General features: G+C 42.9%; 14 non-coding genes across 14 annotated transcripts; all 14 read right to left on the bottom strand.

Annotated features, from left to right (window-relative positions):
• Positions 1–387: 387 nt before the first annotated feature.
• On the bottom strand, positions 388–470 carry TRNAL-UAA (transfer RNA leucine (anticodon UAA)). The gene has a single exon. It is a non-coding gene; the product is annotated as a tRNA-Leu (tRNA).
• Positions 471–1696: 1226 nt separating this feature from the next.
• Positions 1697–1779, bottom strand: TRNAL-UAA (transfer RNA leucine (anticodon UAA)). Its single transcript has one exon. It is a non-coding gene; the product is annotated as a tRNA-Leu (tRNA).
• A 1226-nt stretch (positions 1780–3005) lies between these two features.
• TRNAL-UAA (transfer RNA leucine (anticodon UAA)) lies at positions 3006–3088 on the bottom strand. Its single transcript has one exon. It is a non-coding gene; the product is annotated as a tRNA-Leu (tRNA).
• Positions 3089–4316: 1228 nt separating this feature from the next.
• Positions 4317–4399, bottom strand: TRNAL-UAA (transfer RNA leucine (anticodon UAA)). The gene has a single exon. It is a non-coding gene; the product is annotated as a tRNA-Leu (tRNA).
• Positions 4400–5627: 1228 nt separating this feature from the next.
• Positions 5628–5710, bottom strand: TRNAL-UAA (transfer RNA leucine (anticodon UAA)). Its single transcript has one exon. It is a non-coding gene; the product is annotated as a tRNA-Leu (tRNA).
• Positions 5711–6938: 1228 nt separating this feature from the next.
• TRNAL-UAA (transfer RNA leucine (anticodon UAA)) lies at positions 6939–7021 on the bottom strand. Its single transcript has one exon. It is a non-coding gene; the product is annotated as a tRNA-Leu (tRNA).
• Positions 7022–8249: 1228 nt separating this feature from the next.
• On the bottom strand, positions 8250–8332 carry TRNAL-UAA (transfer RNA leucine (anticodon UAA)). The gene has a single exon. It is a non-coding gene; the product is annotated as a tRNA-Leu (tRNA).
• A 1226-nt stretch (positions 8333–9558) lies between these two features.
• On the bottom strand, positions 9559–9641 carry TRNAL-UAA (transfer RNA leucine (anticodon UAA)). The gene has a single exon. It is a non-coding gene; the product is annotated as a tRNA-Leu (tRNA).
• Positions 9642–10869: 1228 nt separating this feature from the next.
• Positions 10870–10952, bottom strand: TRNAL-UAA (transfer RNA leucine (anticodon UAA)). Its single transcript has one exon. It is a non-coding gene; the product is annotated as a tRNA-Leu (tRNA).
• A 1226-nt stretch (positions 10953–12178) lies between these two features.
• On the bottom strand, positions 12179–12261 carry TRNAL-UAA (transfer RNA leucine (anticodon UAA)). The gene has a single exon. It is a non-coding gene; the product is annotated as a tRNA-Leu (tRNA).
• Positions 12262–13489: 1228 nt separating this feature from the next.
• Positions 13490–13572, bottom strand: TRNAL-UAA (transfer RNA leucine (anticodon UAA)). The gene has a single exon. It is a non-coding gene; the product is annotated as a tRNA-Leu (tRNA).
• Positions 13573–14799: 1227 nt separating this feature from the next.
• On the bottom strand, positions 14800–14882 carry TRNAL-UAA (transfer RNA leucine (anticodon UAA)). Its single transcript has one exon. It is a non-coding gene; the product is annotated as a tRNA-Leu (tRNA).
• A 1228-nt stretch (positions 14883–16110) lies between these two features.
• On the bottom strand, positions 16111–16193 carry TRNAL-UAA (transfer RNA leucine (anticodon UAA)). Its single transcript has one exon. It is a non-coding gene; the product is annotated as a tRNA-Leu (tRNA).
• A 1227-nt stretch (positions 16194–17420) lies between these two features.
• TRNAL-UAA (transfer RNA leucine (anticodon UAA)) lies at positions 17421–17503 on the bottom strand. Its single transcript has one exon. It is a non-coding gene; the product is annotated as a tRNA-Leu (tRNA).
• Between the last annotated feature and the right edge of the window lie 6919 nt (positions 17504–24422).

The raw sequence follows: 24422 nt of genomic DNA on the forward strand, positions 1-24422 counted from the left end.
CACAATGCCATTCTTGGGTATAGCTGCAGACAAGAGTCCTCACAATGAGTCCCTCTACTGATGGCATGTGGTATTGAAGAAACAGATTGGCAGAAAATCAAAACTTGCAGCAGTGTTTGCAGTAATCTCAAAAGCATAATGAATGCCATACCGGTGATTGTAAGCATTCACATCTCCACAAGTACATTTCCAGGAAGCTCAATGTTTCTTGTGAACTGTTTCAAAAAGCTGAAAGATCACACATTGATATTAGTTTGGAGATATGACTGATAAAAACACTCCTTGTAGGATTTCTTAGAGGCGTAAGATGCCAGAAGTATACCAAGAGTTTTGTGCAGGATAGCGTGCAGAAGGCATTGTTTGACATTCAGTGACGTCAAGAAAGTTTACCAGGAGTGGGGTTCGAACCCACGCGGATATATATCCATTGGATCTTAAGTCCAACGCCTTAACCACTCGGCCATCCTGGTTGCTGATGTGACAATTTGCACTTGAATTGGGAGCTTAAGGGTATGATCGCTCTGCCTTTGGATGCTTGGACACTGGACAGTATGGACCTCCTGTATCCTTGATGAATCTTTCTGTGAAACTCTGGTTAACTGCTTGATATCATAAGACAGTCATCCGGAAGAAACAACATCCCATGAAAATCTCTGGCTTGCTGAAAAGCCTCTTCATTGGGTGAAGAGGGCTTAACATATGTTGGCCCATTGGGGCACACTAACTCCACCACCCATACAGAGCAAAGTAGCAGGTGACCCTCAAATTGTTCATCGTTTTTAAATATTTTTTTTCTGTTGTTTGGGGCTCTGATTTGTCAAGTATGTTTTATGGGAAAACAAGTTTTTTCTCAATTTTCAAATTTCTAGCACACCGCGCAATAATTTCTTCTAGGACTTAACTGGAGCTTGCAGCATGCACTCCTCCCTCTAGTCTTATAAGTTCTCCAGAGCCTGTTGTGGGGACAAATTCTCACAGTCTGATGCTGCCACCAACATACGTCAAGGAGGAACTGTTCTTTAAGCAATGATGTGCAATATCGGGCTTAAGTTAAAGATAACATTTTGACTGGGGTTGAAAAAGCTCTGTTGTGGCTTTATTAAACTATTGAAACCTGATCAAGGTGACTTTGGATTCTGCCCTATGCCTTGTAACAAACTCTAGTCCATGTGTTAATCCAGTTTTACTTTTCAGTGGCTTTCTGCATAGTTCTCTCTTAGAAAACTGCAGCTGGTGGAAAACACTTCTTGCAGGTTTTGGCAACTTTTGCAGTTGGATTTGTGTAAATTCTTTGTTAGCGCTTTAACCTCACAATGCCATTCTTGGGTATAGCTGCAGACAAGAGTCCTCACAATGAGTCCCTCTACTGATGGCATGTGGTATTGAAGAAACAGATTGGCAGAAAATCAAAACTTGCAGCAGTGTTTGCAGTAATCTCAAAAGCATAATGAATGCCATACCGGTGATTGTAAGCATTCACATCTCCACAAGTACATTTCCAGGAAGCTCAATGTTTCTTGTGAACTGTTTCAAAAAGCTGAAAGATCACACATTGATATTAGTTTGGAGATATGACTGATAAAAACACTCCTTGTAGGATTTCTTAGAGGCGTAAGATGCCAGAAGTATACCAAGAGTTTTGTGCAGGATAGCGCGCAGAAGGCATTGTTTGACATTCAGTGACGTCAAGAAAGTTTACCAGGAGTGGGGTTCGAACCCACGCGGATATATATCCATTGGATCTTAAGTCCAACGCCTTAACCACTCGGCCATCCTGGTTGCTGATGTGACAATTTGCACTTGAATTGGGAGCTTAAGGGTATGATCGCTCTGCCTTTGGATGCTTGGACACTGGACAGTATGGACCTCCTGTATCCTTGATGAATCTTTCTGTGAAACTCTGGTTAACTGCTTGATATCATAAGACAGTCATCCGGAAGAAACAACATCCCATGAAAATCTCTGGCTTGCTGAAAAGCCTCTTCATTGGGTGAAGAGGGCTTAACATATGTTGGCCCATTGGGGCACACTAACTCCACCACCCATACAGAGCAAAGTAGCAGGTGACCCTCAAATTGTTCATCGTTTTTAAATATTTTTTTTCTGTTGTTTGGGGCTCTGATTTGTCAAGTATGTTTTATGGGAAAACAAGTTTTTTCTCAATTTTCAAATTTCTAGCACACCGCGCAATAATTTCTTCTAGGACTTAACTGGAGCTTGCAGCATGCACTCCTTCCTCTAGTCTTCTAAGCTCTCCAGAGCCTGTTGTGGGGACAAATTCTCACAGTCTGATGCTGCCACCAACATATGTCAAGGAGGAACTGTTCTTTAAGCAATGATGTGCAATATCGGGCTTAAGTTAAAGATAACATTTTGACTGGGGTTGAAAAAGCTCTGTTGTGGCTTTATTAAACTATTGAAACCTGATCAAGGTGACTTTGGATTCTGCCCTATGCCTTGTAACAAACTCTAGTCCATGTGTTAATCCAGTTTTACTTTTCAGTGGCTTTCTGCATAGTTCTCTCTTAGAAAACTGCAGCTGGTGGAAAACACTTCTTGCAGGTTTTGGCAACTTTTGCAGTTGGATTTGTGTAAATTCTTTGTTAGCGCTTTAACCTCACAATGCCATTCTTGAGTATAGCTGCAGACAAGAGTCCTCACAATGAGTCCCTCTACTGATGGCATGTGGTATTGAAGAAACAGATTGGCAGAAAATCAAAACTTGCAGCAGTGTTTGCAGTAATCTCAAAAGCATAATGAATGCCATACCGGTGATTGTAAGCATTCACATCTCCACAAGTACATTTCCAGGAAGCTCAATGTTTCTTGTGAACTGTTTCAAAAAGCTGAAAGATCACACATTGATATTAGTTTGGAGATATGACTGATAAAAACACTCCTTGTAGGATTTCTTAGAGGCGTAAGATGCCAGAAGTATACCAAGAGTTTTGTGCAGGATAGCGCGCAGAAGGCATTGTTTGACATTCAGTGACGTCAAGAAAGTTTACCAGGAGTGGGGTTCGAACCCACGCGGATATATATCCATTGGATCTTAAGTCCAACGCCTTAACCACTCGGCCATCCTGGTTGCTGCTATGACAGTCTGCACTTGAAATGGGAGCTTAAGGGTATGATCGCTCTGCCTTTGGATGCTTGGACACTGGACAGTATGGACCTCCTGTATCCTTGATGAATCTTTCTGTGAAACTCTGGTTAACTGCTCGATATCATAAGACAGTCCTCCGGAAGAAACAACATCCCATGAAAATCTCTGGCTTGCTGCAAAGCCTCTTCATTGGGTGAAGAGGGCTTAACATATGTTGGCCCATTGGGTCACACTAACTCCACCACCCATACAGAGCAAAGTAGCAGGTGACCCTCAAATTGTTCATCGTTTTTAAATATTTTTTTTTTCTGTTGTTTGGGGCTCTGATTTGTCAAGTATGTTTTATGGGAAAACAAGTTTTTTCTCAATTTTCAAATTTCTAGCACACCGCACAAGAATTTCCTTTAGGACTTAACTGGAGCTTGCAGCATGCACTCCTCCCTCTAGTCTTATAAGTTCTCCAGAGCCTGTTGTGGGGACAAATTCTCACAGTCTGATGCTGCCACCAACATACGTCAAGGAGGAACTGTTCTTTAAGCAATGATGTGCAATATCGGGCTTAAGTTAAAGATAACATTTTGACTGGGGTTGAAAAAGCTCTGTTGTGGCTTTATTAAACTATTGAAACCTGATCAAGGTGACTTTGGATTCTGCCCTATGCCTTGTAACAAACTCTAGTCCATGTGTTAATCCAGTTTTACTTTCCAGTGGCTTTCTGCATAGTTCTCTCTTAGAAAACTGCAGCTGGTGGAAAACACTTCTTGCAGGTTTTGGCAACTTTTGCAGTTGGATTTGTGTAAATTCTTTGTTAGCGCTTTAACCTCACAATGCCATTTTTGGGTATAGCTGCAGACAAGAGTCCTCACAATGAGTCCCTCTACTGATGGCATGTGGTATTGAAGAAACAGATTGGCAGAAAATCAAAACTTGCAGCAGTGTTTGCAGTAATCTCAAAAGCATAATGAATGCCATACCGGTGATTGTAAGCATTTACATCTCCACAAGTACATTTCCAGGAAGCTCAATGTTTCTTGTGAACTGTTTCAAAAAGCTGAAAGATCACACATTGATATTAGTTTGGAGATATGACTGATAAAAACACTCCTTGTAGGATTTCTTAGAGGCGTAAGATGCCAGAAGTATACCAAGAGTTTTGTGCAGGATAGCACGCAGAAGGCATTGTTTGACATTCAGTGACGTCAAGAAAGTTTACCAGGAGTGGGGTTCGAACCCACGCGGATATATATCCATTGGATCTTAAGTCCAACGCCTTAACCACTCGGCCATCCTGGTTGCTGATGTGACAATCTGCACTTGAATTGGGAGCTTAAGGGTATGATCGCTCTGCCTTTGGATGCTTGGACACTGGACAGTATGGACCTCCTGTATCCTTGATGAATCTTTCTGTGAAACTCTGGTTAACTGCTCGATATCATAAGACAGTCCTCCGGAAGAAACAACATCCCATGAAAATCTCTGGCTTGCTGAAAAGCCTCTTCATTGGGTGAAGAGGGCTTAACATATGTTGGCCCATTGGGGCACACTAACTCCACCACCCATACAGAGCAAAGTAGCAGGTGACCCTCAAATTGTTCATCGTTTTTAAATATATTTTTTTTCTGTTGTTTGGGGCTCTGATTTGTCAAGTATGTTTTATGGGAAAACAAGTTTTTTCTCAATTTTCAAATTTCTAGCACACCGCACAAGAATTTCCTTTAGGACTTAACTGGAGCTTGCAGCATGCACTCCTCCCTCTAGTCTTATAAGTTCTCCAGAGCCTGTTGTGGGGACAAATTCTCACAGTCTGATGCTGCCACCAACATACGTCAAGGAGGAACTGTTCTTTTAACAATGATGTGCATTATCGGGCTTAAGTTAAAGATAACATTTTGACTGGGGTTGAAAAAGCTCTGTTGTGGCTTTATTAAACTATTGAAACCTGATCAAGGTGACTTTGGATTCTGCCCTATGCCTTGTAACAAACTCTAGTCCATGTGTTAATCCAGTTTTACTTTCCAGTGGCTTTCTGCATAGTTCTCTCTTAGAAAACTGCAGCTGGTGGAAAACACTTCTTGCAGGTTTTGGCAACTTTTGCAGTTGGATTTGTGTAAATTCTTTGTTAGCGCTTTAACCTCACAATGCCATTCTTGGGTATAGCTGCAGACAAGAGTCCTCACAATGAGTCCCTCTACTGATGGCATGTGGTATTGAAGAAACAGATTGGCAGAAAATCAAAACTTGCAGCAGTGTTTGCAGTAATCTCAAAAGCATAATGAATGCCATACCGGTGATTGTAAGCATTTACATCTCCACAAGTACATTTCCAGGAAGCTCAATGTTTCTTGTGAACTGTTTCAAAAAGCTGAAAGATCACACATTGATATTAGTTTGGAGATATGACTGATAAAAACACTCCTTGTAGGATTTCTTAGAGGCGTAAGATGCCAGAAGTATACCAAGAGTTTTGTGCAGGATAGCACGCAGAAGGCATTGTTTGACATTCAGTGACGTCAAGAAAGTTTACCAGGAGTGGGGTTCGAACCCACGCGGATATATATCCATTGGATCTTAAGTCCAACGCCTTAACCACTCGGCCATCCTGGTTGCTGATGTGACAATCTGCACTTGAATTGGGAGCTTAAGGGTATGATCGCTCTGCCTTTGGATGCTTGGACACTGGACAGTATGGACCTCCTGTATCCTTGATGAATCTTTCTGTGAAACTCTGGTTAACTGCTCGATATCATAAGACAGTCCTCCGGAAGAAACAACATCCCATGAAAATCTCTGGCTTGCTGAAAAGCCTCTTCATTGGGTGAAGAGGGCTTAACATATGTTGGCCCATTGGGGCACACTAACTCCACCACCCATACAGAGCAAAGTAGCAGGTGACCCTCAAATTGTTCATCGTTTTTAAATATATTTTTTTTCTGTTGTTTGGGGCTCTGATTTGTCAAGTATGTTTTATGGGAAAACAAGTTTTTTCTCAATTTTCAAATTTCTAGCACACCGCACAAGAATTTCCTTTAGGACTTAACTGGAGCTTGCAGCATGCACTCCTCCCTCTAGTCTTATAAGTTCTCCAGAGCCTGTTGTGGGGACAAATTCTCACAGTCTGATGCTGCCACCAACATACGTCAAGGAGGAACTGTTCTTTTAACAATGATGTGCAATATCGGGCTTAAGTTAAAGATAACATTTTGACTGGGGTTGAAAAAGCTCTGTTGTGGCTTTATTAAACTATTGAAACCTGATCAAGGTGACTTTGGATTCTGCCCTATGCCTTGTAACAAACTCTAGTCCATGTGTTAATCCAGTTTTACTTTCCAGTGGCTTTCTGCATAGTTCTCTCTTAGAAAACTGCAGCTGGTGGAAAACACTTCTTGCAGGTTTTGGCAACTTTTGCAGTTGGATTTGTGTAAATTCTTTGTTAGCGCTTTAACCTCACAATGCCATTCTTGGGTATAGCTGCAGACAAGAGTCCTCACAATGAGTCCCTCTACTGATGGCATGTGGTATTGAAGAAACAGATTGGCAGAAAATCAAAACTTGCAGCAGTGTTTGCAGTAATCTCAAAAGCATAATGAATGCCATACCGGTGATTGTAAGCATTCACATCTCCACAAGTACATTTCCAGGAAGCTCAATGTTTCTTGTGAACTGTTTCAAAAAGCTGAAAGATCACACATTGATATTAGTTTGGAGATATGACTGATAAAAACACTCCTTGTAGGATTTCTTAGAGGCGTAAGATGCCAGAAGTATACCAAGAGTTTTGTGCAGGATAGCGTGCAGAAGGCATTGTTTGACATTCAGTGACGTCAAGAAAGTTTACCAGGAGTGGGGTTCGAACCCACGCGGATATATATCCATTGGATCTTAAGTCCAACGCCTTAACCACTCGGCCATCCTGGTTGCTGATATGACAGTCTGCACTTGAAATGGGAGCTTAAGGGTATGATCGCTCTGCCTTTGGATGCTTGGACACTGGACAGTATGGACCTCCTGTATCCTTGATGAATCTTTCTGTGAAACTCTGGTTAACTGCTCGATATCATAAGACAGTCCTCCGGAAGAAACAACATCCCATGAAAATCTCTGGCTTGCTGAAAAGCCTCTTCATTGGGTGAAGAGGGCTTAACATATGTTGGCCCATTGGGTCACACTAACTCCACCACCCATACAGAGCAAAGTAGCAGGTGACCCTCAAATTGTTCATCGTTTTTAAATATTTTTTTTTTCTGTTGTTTGGGGCTCTGATTTGTCAAGTATGTTTTATGGGAAAACAAGTTTTTTCTCAATTTTCAAATTTCTAGCACACCGCACAAGAATTTCCTTTAGGACTTAACTGGAGCTTGCAGCATGCACTCCTCCCTCTAGTCTTATAAGTTCTCCAGAGCCTGTTGTGGGGACAAATTCTCACAGTCTGATGCTGCCACCAACATACGTCAAGGAGGAACTGTTCTTTAAGCAATGATGTGCAATATCGGGCTTAAGTTAAAGATAACATTTTGACTGGGGTTGAAAAAGCTCTGTTGTGGCTTTATTAAACTATTGAAACCTGATCAAGGTGACTTTGGATTCTGCCCTATGCCTTGTAACAAACTCTAGTCCATGTGTTAATCCAGTTTTACTTTCCAGTGGCTTTCTGCATAGTTCTCTCTTAGAAAACTGCAGCTGGTGGAAAACACTTCTTGCAGGTTTTGGCAACTTTTGCAGTTGGATTTGTGTAAATTCTTTGTTAGCGCTTTAACCTCACAATGCCATTCTTGGGTATAGCTGCAGACAAGAGTCCTCACAATGAGTCCCTCTACTGATGGCATGTGGTATTGAAGAAACAGATTGGCAGAAAATCAAAACTTGCAGCAGTGTTTGCAGTAATCTCAAAAGCATAATGAATGCCATACCGGTGATTGTAAGCATTCACATCTCCACAAGTACATTTCCAGGAAGCTCAATGTTTCTTGTGAACTGTTTCAAAAAGCTGAAAGATCACACATTGATATTAGTTTGGAGATATGACTGATAAAAACACTCCTTGTAGGATTTCTTAGAGGCGTAAGATGCCAGAAGTATACCAAGAGTTTTGTGCAGGATAGCGCGCAGAAGGCATTGTTTGACATTCAGTGACGTCAAGAAAGTTTACCAGGAGTGGGGTTCGAACCCACGCGGATATATATCCATTGGATCTTAAGTCCAACGCCTTAACCACTCGGCCATCCTGGTTGCTGATGTGACAATTTGCACTTGAATTGGGAGCTTAAGGGTATGATCGCTCTGCCTTTGGATGCTTGGACACTGGACAGTATGGACCTCCTGTATCCTTGATGAATCTTTCTGTGAAACTCTGGTTAACTGCTTGATATCATAAGACAGTCATCCGGAAGAAACAACATCCCATGAAAATCTCTGGCTTGCTGAAAAGCCTCTTCATTGGGTGAAGAGGGCTTAACATATGTTGGCCCATTGGGGCACACTAACTCCACCACCCATACAGAGCAAAGTAGCAGGTGACCCTCAAATTGTTCATCGTTTTTAAATATTTTTTTTCTGTTGTTTGGGGCTCTGATTTGTCAAGTATGTTTTATGGGAAAACAAGTTTTTTCTCAATTTTCAAATTTCTAGCACACCGCGCAATAATTTCTTCTAGGACTTAACTGGAGCTTGCAGCATGCACTCCTCCCTCTAGTCTTATAAGTTCTCCAGAGCCTGTTGTGGGGACAAATTCTCACAGTCTGATGCTGCCACCAACATACGTCAAGGAGGAACTGTTCTTTAAGCAATGATGTGCAATATCGGGCTTAAGTTAAAGATAACATTTTGACTGGGGTTGAAAAAGCTCTGTTGTGGCTTTATTAAACTATTGAAACCTGATCAAGGTGACTTTGGATTCTGCCCTATGCCTTGTAACAAACTCTAGTCCATGTGTTAATCCAGTTTTACTTTTCAGTGGCTTTCTGCATAGTTCTCTCTTAGAAAACTGCAGCTGGTGGAAAACACTTCTTGCAGGTTTTGGCAACTTTTGCAGTTGGATTTGTGTAAATTCTTTGTTAGCGCTTTAACCTCACAATGCCATTCTTGGGTATAGCTGCAGACAAGAGTCCTCACAATGAGTCCCTCTACTGATGGCATGTGGTATTGAAGAAACAGATTGGCAGAAAATCAAGACTTGCAGCAGTGTTTGCAGTAATCTCAAAAGCATAATGAATGCCATACCGGTGATTGTAAGCATTCACATCTCCACAAGTACATTTCCAGGAAGCTCAATGTTTCTTGTGAACTGTTTCAAAAAGCTGAAAGATCACACATTGATATTAGTTTGGAGATATGACTGATAAAAACACTCCTTGTAGGATTTCTTAGAGGCGTAAGATGCCAGAAGTATACCAAGAGTTTTGTGCAGGATAGCGCGCAGAAGGCATTGTTTGACATTCAGTGACGTCAAGAAAGTTTACCAGGAGTGGGGTTCGAACCCACGCGGATATATATCCATTGGATCTTAAGTCCAACGCCTTAACCACTCGGCCATCCTGGTTGCTGCTATGACAGTCTGCACTTGAAATGGGAGCTTAAGGGTATGATCGCTCTGCCTTTGGATGCTTGGACACTGGACAGTATGGACCTCCTGTATCCTTGATGAATCTTTCTGTGAAACTCTGGTTAACTGCTCGATATCATAAGACAGTCCTCCGGAAGAAACAACATCCCATGAAAATCTCTGGCTTGCTGAAAAGCCTCTTCATTGGGTGAAGAGGGCTTAACATATGTTGGCCCATTGGGTCACACTAACTCCACCACCCATACAGAGCAAAGTAGCAGGTGACCCTCAAATTGTTCATCGTTTTTAAATATTTTTTTTTTCTGTTGTTTGGGGCTCTGATTTGTCAAGTATGTTTTATGGGAAAACAAGTTTTTTCTCAATTTTCAAATTTCTAGCACACCGCACAAGAATTTCCTTTAGGACTTAACTGGAGCTTGCAGCATGCACTCCTCCCTCTAGTCTTATAAGTTCTCCAGAGCCTGTTGTGGGGACAAATTCTCACAGTCTGATGCTGCCACCAACATACGTCAAGGAGGAACTGTTCTTTAAGCAATGATGTGCAATATCGGGCTTAAGTTAAAGATAACATTTTGACTGGGGTTGAAAAAGCTCTGTTGTGGCTTTATTAAACTATTGAAACCTGATCAAGGTGACTTTGGATTCTGCCCTATGCCTTGTAACAAACTCTAGTCCATGTGTTAATCCAGTTTTACTTTCCAGTGGCTTTCTGCATAGTTCTCTCTTAGAAAACTGCAGCTGGTGGAAAACACTTCTTGCAGGTTTTGGCAACTTTTGCAGTTGGATTTGTGTAAATTCTTTGTTAGCGCTTTAACCTCACAATGCCATTCTTGGGTATAGCTGCAGACAAGAGTCCTCACAATGAGTCCCTCTACTGATGGCATGTGGTATTGAAGAAACAGATTGGCAGAAAATCAAAACTTGCAGCAGTGTTTGCAGTAATCTCAAAAGCATAATGAATGCCATACCGGTGATTGTAAGCATTCACATCTCCACAAGTACATTTCCAGGAAGCTCAATGTTTCTTGTGAACTGTTTCAAAAAGCTGAAAGATCACACATTGATATTAGTTTGGAGATATGACTGATAAAAACACTCCTTGTAGGATTTCTTAGAGGCGTAAGATGCCAGAAGTATACCAAGAGTTTTGTGCAGGATAGCGCGGAGAAGGCATTGTTTGACATTCAGTGACGTCAAGAAAGTTTACCAGGAGTGGGGTTCGAACCCACGCGGATATATATCCATTGGATCTTAAGTCCAACGCCTTAACCACTCGGCCATCCTGGTTGCTGATGTGACAATTTGCACTTGAATTGGGAGCTTAAGGGTATGATCGCTCTGCCTTTGGATGCTTGGACACTGGACAGTATGGACCTCCTGTATCCTTGATGAATCTTTCTGTGAAACTCTGGTTAACTGCTTGATATCATAAGACAGTCATCCGGAAGAAACAACATCCCATGAAAATCTCTGGCTTGCTGAAAAGCCTCTTCATTGGGTGAAGAGGGCTTAACATATGTTGGCCCATTGGGGCACACTAACTCCACCACCCATACAGAGCAAAGTAGCAGGTGACCCTCAAATTGTTCATCGTTTTTAAATATTTTTTTTCTGTTGTTTGGGGCTCTGATTTGTCAAGTATGTTTTATGGGAAAACAAGTTTTTTCTCAATTTTCAAATTTCTAGCACACCGCGCAATAATTTCTTCTAGGACTTAACTGGAGCTTGCAGCATGCACTCCTTCCTCTAGTCTTCTAAGCTCTCCAGAGCCTGTTGTGGGGACAAATTCTCACAGTCTGATGCTGCCACCAACATACGTCAAGGAGGAACTGTTCTTTAAGCAATGATGTGCAATATCGGGCTTAAGTTAAAGATAACATTTTGACTGGGGTTGAAAAAGCTCTGTTGTGGCTTTATTAAACTATTGAAACCTGATCAAGGTGACTTTGGATTCTGCCCTATGCCTTGTAACAAACTCTAGTCCATGTGTTAATCCAGTTTTACTTTCCAGTGGCTTTCTGCATAGTTCTCTCTTAGAAAACTGCAGCTGGTGGAAAACACTTCTTGCAGGTTTTGGCAACTTTTGCAGTTGGATTTGTGTAAATTCTTTGTTAGCGCTTTAACCTCACAATGCCATTCTTGGGTATAGCTGCAGACAAGAGTCCTCACAATGAGTCCCTCTACTGATGGCATGTGGTATTGAAGAAACAGATTGGCAGAAAATCAAAACTTGCAGCAGTGTTTGCAGTAATCTCAAAAGCATAATGAATGCCATACCGGTGATTGTAAGCATTCACATCTCCACAAGTACATTTCCAGGAAGCTCAATGTTTCTTGTGAACTGTTTCAAAAAGCTGAAAGATCACACATTGATATTAGTTTGGAGATATGACTGATAAAAACACTCCTTGTAGGATTTCTTAGAGGCGTAAGATGCCAGAAGTATACCAAGAGTTTTGTGCAGGATAGCACGCAGAAGGCATTGTTTGACATTCAGTGACGTCAAGAAAGTTTACCAGGAGTGGGGTTCGAACCCACGCGGATATATATCCATTGGATCTTAAGTCCAACGCCTTAACCACTCGGCCATCCTGGTTGCTGATATGACGGTCTGCACTTGAAATGGGAGCTTAAGGGTATGATCGCTCTGCCTTTGGATGCTTGGACACTGGACAGTATGGACCTCCTGTATCCTTGATGAATCTTTCTGTGAAACTCTGGTTAACTGCTCGATATCATAAGACAGTCCTCCGGAAGAAACAACATCCCATGAAAATCTCTGGCTTGCTGAAAAGCCTCTTCATTGGGTGAAGAGGGCTTAACATATGTTGGCCCATTGGGGCACACTAACTCCACCACCCATACAGAGCAAAATAGCAGGTGACCCTCAAATTGTTCATCGTTTTTAAATATTTTTTTTTTCTGTTGTTTGGGGCTCTGATTTGTCAAGTATGTTTTATGGGAAAACAAGTTTTTTCTCAATTTTCAAATTTCTAGCACACCGCACAAGAATTTCCTTTAGGACTTAACTGGAGCTTGCAGCATGCACTCCTCCCTCTAGTCTTATAAGTTCTCCAGAGCCTGTTGTGGGGACAAATTCTCACAGTCTGATGCTGCCACCAACATACGTCAAGGAGGAACTGTTCTTTTAACAATGATGTGCAATATCGGGCTTAAGTTAAAGATAACATTTTGACTGGGGTTGAAAAAGCTCTGTTGTGGCTTTATTAAACTATTGAAACTTGATCAAGGTGACTTTGGATTCTGCCCTATGCCTTGTAACAAACTCTAGTCCATGTGTTAATCCAGTTTTACTTTCCAGTGGCTTTCTGCATAGTTCTCTCTTAGAAAACTGCAGCTGGTGGAAAACACTTCTTGCAGGTTTTGGCAACTTTTGCAGTTGGATTTGTGTAAATTCTTTGTTAGCGCTTTAACCTCACAATGCCATTCTTGGGTATAGCTGCAGACAAGAGTCCTCACAATGAGTCCCTCTACTGATGGCATGTGGTATTGAAGAAACAGATTGGCAGAAAATCAAAACTTGCAGCAGTGTTTGCAGTAATCTCAAAAGCATAATGAATGCCATACCGGTGATTGTAAGCATTCACATCTCCACAAGTACATTTCCAGGAAGCTCAATGTTTCTTGTGAACTGTTTCAAAAAGCTGAAAGATCACACATTGATATTAGTTTGGAGATATGACTGATAAAAACACTCCTTGTAGGATTTCTTAGAGGCGTAAGATGCCAGAAGTATACCAAGAGTTTTGTGCAGGATAGCGCGCAGAAGGCATTGTTTGACATTCAGTGACGTCAAGAAAGTTTACCAGGAGTGGGGTTCGAACCCACGCGGATATATATCCATTGGATCTTAAGTCCAACGCCTTAACCACTCGGCCATCCTGGTTGCTGATGTGACAATCTGCACTTGAATTGGGAGCTTAAGGGTATGATCGCTCTGCCTTTGGATGCTTGGACACTGGACAGTATGGACCTCCTGTATCCTTGATGAATCTTTCTGTGAAACTCTGGTTAACTGCTTGATATCATAAGACAGTCCTCCGGAAGAAACAACATCCCATGAAAATCTCTGGCTTGCTGAAAAGCCTCTTCATTGGGTGAAGAGGGCTTAACATATGTTGGCCCATTGGGGCACACTAACTCCACCACCCATACAGAGCAAAGTAGCAGGTGACCCTCAAATTGTTCATCGTTTTTAAATATTTTTTTTTCTGTTGTTTGGGGCTCTGATTTGTCAAGTATGTTTTATGGGAAAACAAGTTTTTTCTCAATTTTCAAATTTCTAGCACACCGCACAAGAATTTCCTTTAGGACTTAACTGGAGCTTGCAGCATGCACTCCTCCCTCTAGTCTTATAAGTTCTCCAGAGCCTGTTGTGGGGACAAATTCTCACAGTCTGATGCTGCCACCAACATACGTCAAGGAGGAACTGTTCTTTTAACAATGATGTGCAATATCGGGCTTAAGTTAAAGATAACATTTTGACTGGGGTTGAAAAAGCTCTGTTGTGGCTTTATTAAACTATTGAAACCTGATCAAGGTGACTTTGGATTCTGCCCTATGCCTTGTAACAAACTCTAGTCCATGTGTTAATCCAGTTTTACTTTCCAGTGGCTTTCTGCATAGTTCTCTCTTAGAAAACTGCAGCTGGTGGAAAACACTTCTTGCAGGTTTTGGCAACTTTTGCAGTTGGATTTGTGTAAATTCTTTGTTAGCGCTTTAACCTCACAATGCCATTCTTGGGTATAGCTGCAGACAAGAGTCCTCACAATGAGTCCCTCTACTGATGGCATGTGGTATTGAAGAAACAGATTGGCAGAAAATCAAAACTTGCAGCAGTGTTTGCAGTAATCTCAAAAGCATAATGAATGCCATACCGGTGATTGTAAGCATTCACATCTCCACAAGTACATTTCCAGGAAGCTCAACGTTTCTTGTGAACTGTTTCAAAAAGCTGAAAGATCACACATTGATATTAGTTTGGAGATATGACTGATAAAAACACTCCTTGTAGGATTTCTTAGAGGCGTAAGATGCCAGCAGTATACCAAGAGTTTTGTGCAGGATAGCGCGCAGAAGGCATTGTTTGACATTCAGTGACGTCAAGAAAGTTTACCAGGAGTGGGGTTCGAACCCACGCGGATATATATCCATTGGATCTTAAGTCCAACGCCTTAACCACTCGGCCATCCTGGTTGCTGATATGACAGTCTGCACTTGAATTGGGAGCTTAAGGGTATGATCGCTCTGCCTTTGGATGCTTGGACACTGGACAGTATGGACCTCCTGTATCCTTGATGAATCTTTCTGTGAAACTCTGGTTAACTGCTCGATATCATAAGACAGTCCTCCGGAAGAAACAACATCCCATGAAAATCTCTGGCTTGCTGAAAAGCCTCTTCATTGGGTGAAGAGGGCTTAACATATGTTGGCCCATTGGGGCACACTAACTCCACCACCCATACAGAGCAAAGTAGCAGGTGACCCTCAAATTGTTCATCGTTTTTAAATATTTTTTTTTTCTGTTGTTTGGGGCTCTGATTTGTCAAGTATGTTTTATGGGAAAACAAGTTTTTTCTCAATTTTCAAATTTCTAGCACACCGCACAAGAATTTCCTTTAGGACTTAACTGGAGCTTGCAGCATGCACTCCTCCCTCTAGTCTTATAAGTTCTCCAGAGCCTGTTGTGGGGACAAATTCTCACAGTCTGATGCTGCCACCAACATACGTCAAGTAGGAACTGTTCTTTAAGCAATGATGTGCAATATTGGGCTTAAGTTAAAGATAACATTTTGACTGGGGTTGAAAAAGCTCTGTTGTGGCTTTATTAAACTATTGAAACCTGATCAAGGTGACTTTGGATTCTGCCCTATGCCTTGTAACAAACTCTAGTCCATGTGTTAATCCAGTTTTACTTTCCAGTGGCTTTCTGCATAGTTCTCTCTTAGAAAACTGCAGCTGGTGGAAAACACTTCTTGCAGGTTTTGGCAACTTTTGCAGTTGGATTTGTGTAAATTCTTTGTTAGCGCTTTAACCTCACAATGCCATTCTTGGGTATAGCTGCAGACAAGAGTCCTCACAATGAGTCCCTCTACTGATGGCATGTGGTATTGAAGAAACAGATTGGCAGAAAATCAAAACTTGCAGCAGTGTTTGCAGTAATCTCAAAAGCATAATGAATGCCATACCGGTGATTGTAAGCATTCACATCTCCACAAGTACATTTCCAGGAAGCTCAATGTTTCTTGTGAACTGTTTCAAAAAGCTGAAAGATCACACATTGATATTAGTTTGGAGATATGACTGATAAAAACACTCCTTGTAGGATTTCTTAGAGGCGTAAGATGCCAGAAGTATACCAAGAGTTTTGTGCAGGATAGCACGCAGAAGGCATTGTTTGACATTCAGTGACGTCAAGAAAGTTTACCAGGAGTGGGGTTCGAACCCACGCGGATATATATCCATTGGATCTTAAGTCCAACGCCTTAACCACTCGGCCATCCTGGTTGCTGATATGATGGTCTGCACTTGAAATGGGAGCTTAAGGGTATGATCGCTCTGCCTTTGGATGCTTGGACACTGGACAGTATGGACCTCCTGTATCCTTGATGAATCTTTCTGTGAAACTCTGGTTAACTGCTCGATATCATAAGACAGTCCTCCGGAAGAAACAACATCCCATGAAAATCTCTGGCTTGCTGAAAAGCCTCTTCATTGGGTGAAGAGGGCTTAACATATGTTGGCCCATTGGGGCACACTAACTCCACCACCCATACAGAGCAAAGTAGCAGGTGACCCTCAAATTGTTCATCGTTTTTAAATATTTTTTTTTCTGTTGTTTGGGGCTCTGATTTGTCAAGTATGTTTTATGGGAAAACAAGTTTTTTCTCAATTTTCAAATTTCTAGCACACCGCACAAGAATTTCCTTTAGGACTTAACTGGAGCTTGCAGCATGCACTCCTCCCTCTAGTCTTATAAGTTCTCCAGAGCCTGTTGTGGGGACAAATTCTCACAGTCTGATGCTGCCACCAACATACGTCAAGTAGGAACTGTTCTTTAAGCAATGATGTGCAATATCGGGCTTAAGTTAAAGATAACATTTTGACTGGGGTTGAAAAAGCTCTGTTGTGGCTTTATTAAACTATTGAAACCTGATCAAGGTGACTTTGGATTCTGCCCTATGCCTTGTAACAAACTCTAGTCCATGTGTTAATCCAGTTTTACTTTCCAGTGGCTTTCTGCATAGTTCTCTCTTAGAAAACTGCAGCTGGTGGAAAACACTTCTTGCAGGTTTTGGCAACTTTTGCAGTTGGATTTGTGTAAATTCTTTGTTAGCGCTTTAACCTCACAATGCCATTCTTGGGTATAGCTGCAGACAAGAGTCCTCACAATGAGTCCCTCTACTGATGGCATGTGGTATTGAAGAAACAGATTGGCAGAAAATCAAAACTTGCAGCAGTGTTTGCAGTAATCTCAAAAGCATAATGAATGCCATACCGGTGATTGTAAGCATTCACATCTCCACAAGTACATTTCCAGGAAGCTCAATGTTTCTTGTGAACTGTTTCAAAAAGCTGAAAGATCACACATTGATATTAGTTTGGAGATATGACTGATAAAAACACTCCTTGTAGGATTTCTTAGAGGCGTAAGATGCCAGAAGTATACCAAGAGTTTTGTGCAGGATAGCGCGCAGAAGGCATTGTTTGACATTCAGTGACGTCAAGAAAGTTTACCAGGAGTGGGGTTCGAACCCACGCGGATATATATCCATTGGATCTTAAGTCCAACGCCTTAACCACTCGGCCATCCTGGTTGCTGATGTGACAATCTGCACTTGAATTGGGAGCTTAAGGGTATGATCGCTCTGCCTTTGGATGCTTGGACACTGGACAGTATGGACCTCCTGTATCCTTGATGAATCTTTCTGTGAAACTCTGGTTAACTGCTCGATATCATAAGACAGTCCTCCGGAAGAAACAACATCCCATGAAAATCTCTGGCTTGCTGAAAAGCCTCTTCATTGGGTGAAGAGGGCTTAACATATGTTGGCCCATTGGGGCACACTAACTCCACCACCCATACAGAGCAAAGTAGCAGGTGACCCTCAAATTGTTCATCGTTTTTAAATATATTTTTTTTCTGTTGTTTGGGGCTCTGATTTGTCAAGTATGTTTTATGGGAAAACAAGTTTTTTCTCAATTTTCAAATTTCTAGCACACCGCACAAGAATTTCCTTTAGGACTTAACTGGAGCTTGCAGCATGCACTCCTCCCTCTAGTCTTATAAGTTCTCCAGAGCCTGTTGTGGGGACAAATTCTCACAGTCTGATGCTGCCACCAACATACGTCAAGGAGGAACTGTTCTTTTAACAATGATGTGCAATATCGGGCTTAAGTTAAAGATAACATTTTGACTGGGGTTGAAAAAGCTCTGTTGTGGCTTTATTAAACTATTGAAACCTGATCAAGGTGACTTTGGATTCTGCCCTATGCCTTGTAACAAACTCTAGTCCATGTGTTAATCCAGTTTTACTTTCCAGTGGCTTTCTGCATAGTTCTCTCTTAGAAAACTGCAGCTGGTGGAAAACACTTCTTGCAGGTTTTGGCAACTTTTGCAGTTGGATTTGTGTAAATTCTTTGTTAGCGCTTTAACCTCACAATGCCATTCTTGGGTATAGCTGCAGACAAGAGTCCTCACAATGAGTCCCTCTACTGATGGCATGTGGTATTGAAGAAACAGATTGGCAGAAAATCAAAACTTGCAGCAGTGTTTGCAGTAATCTCAAAAGCATAATGAATGCCATACCGGTGATTGTAAGCATTCACATCTCCACAAGTACATTTCCAGGAAGCTCAATGTTTCTTGTGAACTGTTTCAAAAAGCTGAAAGATCACACATTGATATTAGTTTGGAGATATGACTGATAAAAACACTCCTTGTAGGATTTCTTAGAGGCGTAAGATGCCAGAAGTATACCAAGAGTTTTGTGCAGGGTTGCTCGCTCGGATATCGCGGAATTGTAATTTCCGCAATTCCGGCCGGAAATTACGTTTCCGCATCGGAACGCGGAACGTGGAATTTTCCGTTAACGGAAACGGAATTCCGCGGAATTTCCGCGATTCCGGCAGAACGGTATTTTTAAGCCAATCATTGCATTCGGAATGAATGAACCAATCAGGCAACTGCCGGAATTCGGAATTCCGCGGAAATCCGCGAAATTGCTGAACAAATAGGGCTGCTTTAAAAAGATAGACCAATCATACGTTAGCAACCATTTCCTAGCGACCTATCACAACTTATCCCACCCATCTTGTATAAAATAGAGGAGAGGCTGTCCTCCATTTTGTGGGTTTCAGTCTTGTGGAGCAGAGGAGAGAGACAGACCCATATTTTGTTACTGACTGAGTTTGAGATATATACTTTACTGTATAAATAATAAACCAATAGTCTTTTTAAAGACTGTGTGTGAGTGAGCTTAGACTAGAGTGAGGATTAGTGAGTTAGCTGGGTATTTGTGACAGATTGTAGATTGAGTGTGAGAGCTAGATTGTAGTGTAGTGTGTAATATTTGCTGTGAGGAGAATCAGAGAGGTAGGCTTAGGTTAGTGTGATAGAGATTCAGGCTTAGGTTAGTGTGATATAGAGAGAGAGAGTCAGGTTTAGCTTAGAGTGATATATATATAGAGAGAGAGAGTCAGGTGTAGTGTGATAGAGAGTGTACTTGCTGTAGTGTGCGAGGGTCAGGGATAGTTAGCTTACTGTGGTGTGACAGAGAGAGTGTGTGTGTGTATATATATATATATATATATACATATATTTATAATTTTATATATATATATAAAATTTTTATTTTATCTACTGAGTCCAAAGGCAATGGATCGAAAGCAGCAGGATGCACCTTTCACTCCAAAAAGACAGTGGAGCGACGGTGGATCACGCAAAGCACGTGATCAGGCAGAAGGTGGCAGCAGGAATAGATCCCCTTTGGTACGCAATTTGTTCCCTGTGTTTGGTCGCAGGATAACTATTAATGAGGAACGAGCCAATACTGTCCTGAACTATTTTGAAAAGGAGCCCTGTACCCAGTCTGAGGAATTGTTAGGTAGTCTTGACAGTCACAGCAGCACCAGTTCTCATGTTCCTCGTGAGGCTGCGAAAACCCTGGCGGCAGTTGCTGATTGTGATGTGATTGCCTCCTCCCAGTGCTCTTCTCCAGAGCTAAATTTAACATTTCAGGATGAGGAGAGGGATTTGCAAAAAGATTTGGATGAGGCATTGGCAGAGACCTTGGGTCCAAGCTCTCAAGAAATAGTGGGTGATGTTTTGACAGAAATGGCCCCCATTTTTTTGTCATGCAGAAAAGCTCCACAAGCTTGTGACACCAGTGGTACTACTCAACTTCTTAATACAACCACTGATTTGCACAGTGTGCAGGTGGAGGAACAAGATGATAATTCTGTGGTTGAAGTAGATGATTGTGAGGCTAATGTTCCTACATGGACGGCATCTCGTGGCCTAGGTGTCAGCAGCAGTAGGCACAATCACCATGGTCAAAGTGATCATCCAGTTGGCCAGCAACTTCCAGCTGTAATTCCTGTTGCTGCCAATTCCAATGCTGGTAAAAAAACAACCAAAAAAACCAGTAGGAGTGCAGAAAGGTCATCCCCAGCATGGCATTTCTTTACAGACCATGCAGAGGACGTTTGCAAGGTGGTCTGTACCATATGCCGCAAAGCGGTAAGCAGAGGCCAAAAGGGCAGCGGCTTTGGCACTTCTGGCATGAGAAGCCATCTGCGCGTCCATCACCACAGTGCATTTCAGTGGGTACAGAATTCTGGGAAGAGTGTGGCTGGAACAGCAGCAACAGCAGGCCCACCCCTTCCTCCTTCCAGCCTTCGGCCTGTCCCTATTCAGCCTGCACCTTCCCAATCCTGTCCGATTCTCTCTGCATGCCAGGCTGGAATAGTGCACCAATCCACCTCATTAGGTTTTCAGCGCCAGCCTTCGGTTCCTGAAATGTTGCAGAGGAAGCGTATGCTCCCTGCAAATGACAAATTTGTTGTAAAAAATAATGGGCTCCTGGCAAAAATGTTGGCCCAACAGCTGCTACCCTACAATTTTGTGGACAGTGCCCCCTTCCGCAAACTTATGAGCAGTGTGGCGCCACAATGGAGGATCCCCAGCCGACATTATTTTGCCAGGAAAGCGATACCTGCCCTACACCAGCAAATGGTGGCGTGTGTAGCCCGGTCAATGGACCATGCGGTGGGTGGAAAGGTCCATTTTACTACAGATGCCTGGAGCAGCAGGCATGGGCAGGGGAAGTATATAACTTATACAGCCCATTGGGTCACTCTACATCGTGCTGGGGATGGTGGAAGATCTTGTCCAGTATCTCAACAGCTTGTGGTGCCACCTCGTGGGGTCAAGGGGAGGCCCGCTCCACTCCCCTCTGCCACCTGTTCTGTGGCAGGCCAGGTAGTTGATGAGCCTCCCATCAAGCAGTTTCGCTCGTATACTGGCATGCAGCACCATCGATGCCAAGCAATGCTGAAGCTGGTATCGATGGAAGAGAAGAGGCAAACAGGATCTGAAATCCTTAGTGCCTTTGAAGATCAGATCCGCCAGTGGTTGGCCCCACGGAAACTTCTTACAGGAATTGTCGTCTCTGACAATGGGTCTAATATGCTGTCTGCTATGCGTCTAGGTGGCTACACCCATCTTCCCTGTTTGGCCCACGTCTTCAATCTTATAGTTAGTAAGTTCTTAGGAACATATGAAGGGTTAAAGGACGCTGTTTCAACAGCACGAAAGGTGTCAGCTCACATCCGGCGCTCAGCAACCGCCTCCGCTTCTTTGAAGTTGTTGCAGCGCCGTCATAATCTTCCGCAGCACAGACTCATAAGTGATTGCCCAACGCGGTGGAATTCCACCCTCTACATGTTGCAGAGGTTGTGGGAGCAGCGAATGGCAGTCAGAATCTATCTTTCTGAGACAGCTTCCTCAAATTTGTCACTGGACTACATTACTGGGGACCAGTGGGAGCAAATTGGTCAGGTTTGCCAAGTTTTGCAGCCTTTCGAGCAAGCCACAAAGTTGGTCAGCATGGAGAACTGTAGCATCTCACAAGTACTCCCCCTTATCTTCATGCTTGACAAAATGTTGTTTAACTTGCTTGGACGTGGAGATCAGAGTGCACAGGCAAATTTGGGAGTGTCTGATCATGCTGATGCCCAGGAAGAGGACGTAGGAGAGGCAGAGGTTGAGGAGGAGGAGGAGGAAGAGGCAATTGTACGGGGGTGGGAAGAGATTGATGAGCTGCTGGAGCAGGATGGTGACAGCTGTGATAACAGGCCGGAAGAGGAGATTTCTGGCAGGCACCTCTTTCCTATGGCTGCTCACATGATCCAGTGCTTCAAGAGTGACCCCCGGATAAAGAAATTGAAAGTGAGGCTGGACATGTGGGTGGCCACCATTTTAGATCCCCGCTGTAAAGGGAAATTAAGGCAGTTCCTTCCCCCATCCCAGGCAGACAACATGATGCGAAAGATCCATGAAGCCCTTGCTCGCTGGGTTGAAGATGCTTTTCCCGCACCTTCACCCCGGGCCACAGTTTTCACTCCTCTGCAAAGTACTCAGCAAACTTGTGGTGGTCCCAGCAGTACCAAAAAACCACAAAATTTGCTGAGTATGTTTTATGACTTTTATCAGCCAGAGTCTTCCAATGCTCCATGCAGCAGCACCAGCAGCAATAGTAGTCACCGCCAGCGGCTGGACCGTATGGTGAGTGACTATTTAGGGTCGGCTAGTGCTCCTGATAACATAGAGAGTAATGACCCCATGGAGTACTGGACCAAAAAAATTGACACCTGGCCAGAACTTGCTCAGTATGCGCTGGAGGTACTTGCATGCCCCGCCTCAAGTGTTCTATCTGAGAGAGTGTTTAGTGCGGCAGGTGGCGTGGTCACTGACTACCGGACACGTCTGTCTGCAGAAAATGTGGACAGACTCACATTCATCAAAATGAACGAATCCTGGATTAATGATGATTTTAATGCCCCTCTTATTGATCCTTAAGGAGACCAAGTAAAATAAAATTGTTGAAGAAAATGAAAATTATCCCTTACAAACTTGGCGAATATTGTATCTGATTTTTTCCCCCGTGAATTTTACATCAAAAACCTGCAGTCTCAAACCTAATATGATACTTACTACTACTGCTGTGACAAGTCTACTGCCGGACGTTATATCCTTCAACACAGGTCCCTAAGGGGCAAGGGCCTGTGTACTCTGCTGCCGTTACCTGCTGTCTCAAGACTCATAAACCTAATGATACTTACTACTACTACTGCTGTGTCAATTCAACTGCCGGACGTTATATCCTTCAACACAGGTCCCTAAGGGGCAAGGGCCTGTCTACTCTGCTGCCGTTACCTGCTGTCTCAAGACTCTAAAACCTAATGATACTTACTACTGCTGTGACAAGTCCATTTCCTGGACTTTATATCCTTCAACACAGGTCCCTAAGGGACAAGGGCCTGTCTACTCTGCTGCCGTTACCTGCTGTCTCAAGACTCTAAGACCTAATGATACTTACTACTGTTGTGACAAGTCCATTTCCTGGACGTTATATCCTTCAAACCATGTCTCTAAAGGGCAAGGGCCTGTCTACTCTGCTGCCGTTACCTGCTGTCTCAAGACTCTAAAACCTAATGATACTTACTACTGCTGTGACAAGTCCATTTCCTGGACGTTATATCCTTCAAACCATGTCCCTAAGGGGCAAGGGCCTGTCTACTCTGCTGCCGTTACCTGCTGTTTCAAGACTCTAAGACCTAATGATACTTACTACTGCTGTGACAAGTCCATTTCCTGGACGTTATATCCTTCAAACCATGTCTCTAAAGGGCAAGGGCCTGTCTACTCTGCTGCCGTTACCTGCTGTCTCAAGACTCTAAAACCTAATTATACTTACTACTGCTGTGACAAGTCCATTTCCTGGACGTTATATCCTTCAAACCATGTCCCTAAGGGACAAGGGCCTGTCTACTCTGCTGCCGTTACCTGCTGTTTCAAGACTCTAAGACCTAATGATACTTACTACTGCTGTGACAAGTCCATTTCCTGGACGTTATATCCTTCAAACCATGTCTCTAAAGGGCAAGGGCCTGTCTACTCTGCTGCCGTTACCTGCTGTCTCAAGACTCTAAAACCTAATGATAATTACTACTGCTGTGACAAGTCCATTTCCTGGACGTTATATCCTTCAAACCATGTCCCTAAGGGGCAAGGGCCTGTCTACTCTGCTGCCGTTACCTGCTGTCTCAAGACTCTAAAACCTAATGATACTTACTACTGCTGTGACAAGTCCATTTCCTGGACGTTATATCCTTCAAACCATGTCTCTAAAGGGCAAGGGCCTGTCTACTCTGCTGCCGTTACCTGCTGTCTCAAGACTCTAAAACCTAATTATACTTACTACTGCTGTGACAAGTCCATTTCCTGGACGTTATATCCTTCAAACCATGTCCCTAAGGGACAAGGGCCTGTCTACTCTGCTGCCGTTACCTGCTGTTTCAAGACTCTAAGACCTAATGATACTTACTACTGCTGTGACAAGTCCATTTCCTGGACGTTATATCCTTCAAACCATGTCTCTAAAGGGCAAGGGCCTGTCTACTCTGCTGCCGTTACCTGCTGTCTCAAGACTCTAAAACCTAATGATACTTACT

Source organism: Hyperolius riggenbachi, chromosome 4 (genome assembly GCF_040937935.1).
Source record: "Hyperolius riggenbachi isolate aHypRig1 chromosome 4, aHypRig1.pri, whole genome shotgun sequence".
NCBI classification, from domain to species: domain Eukaryota; kingdom Metazoa; phylum Chordata; class Amphibia; order Anura; family Hyperoliidae; genus Hyperolius; species Hyperolius riggenbachi.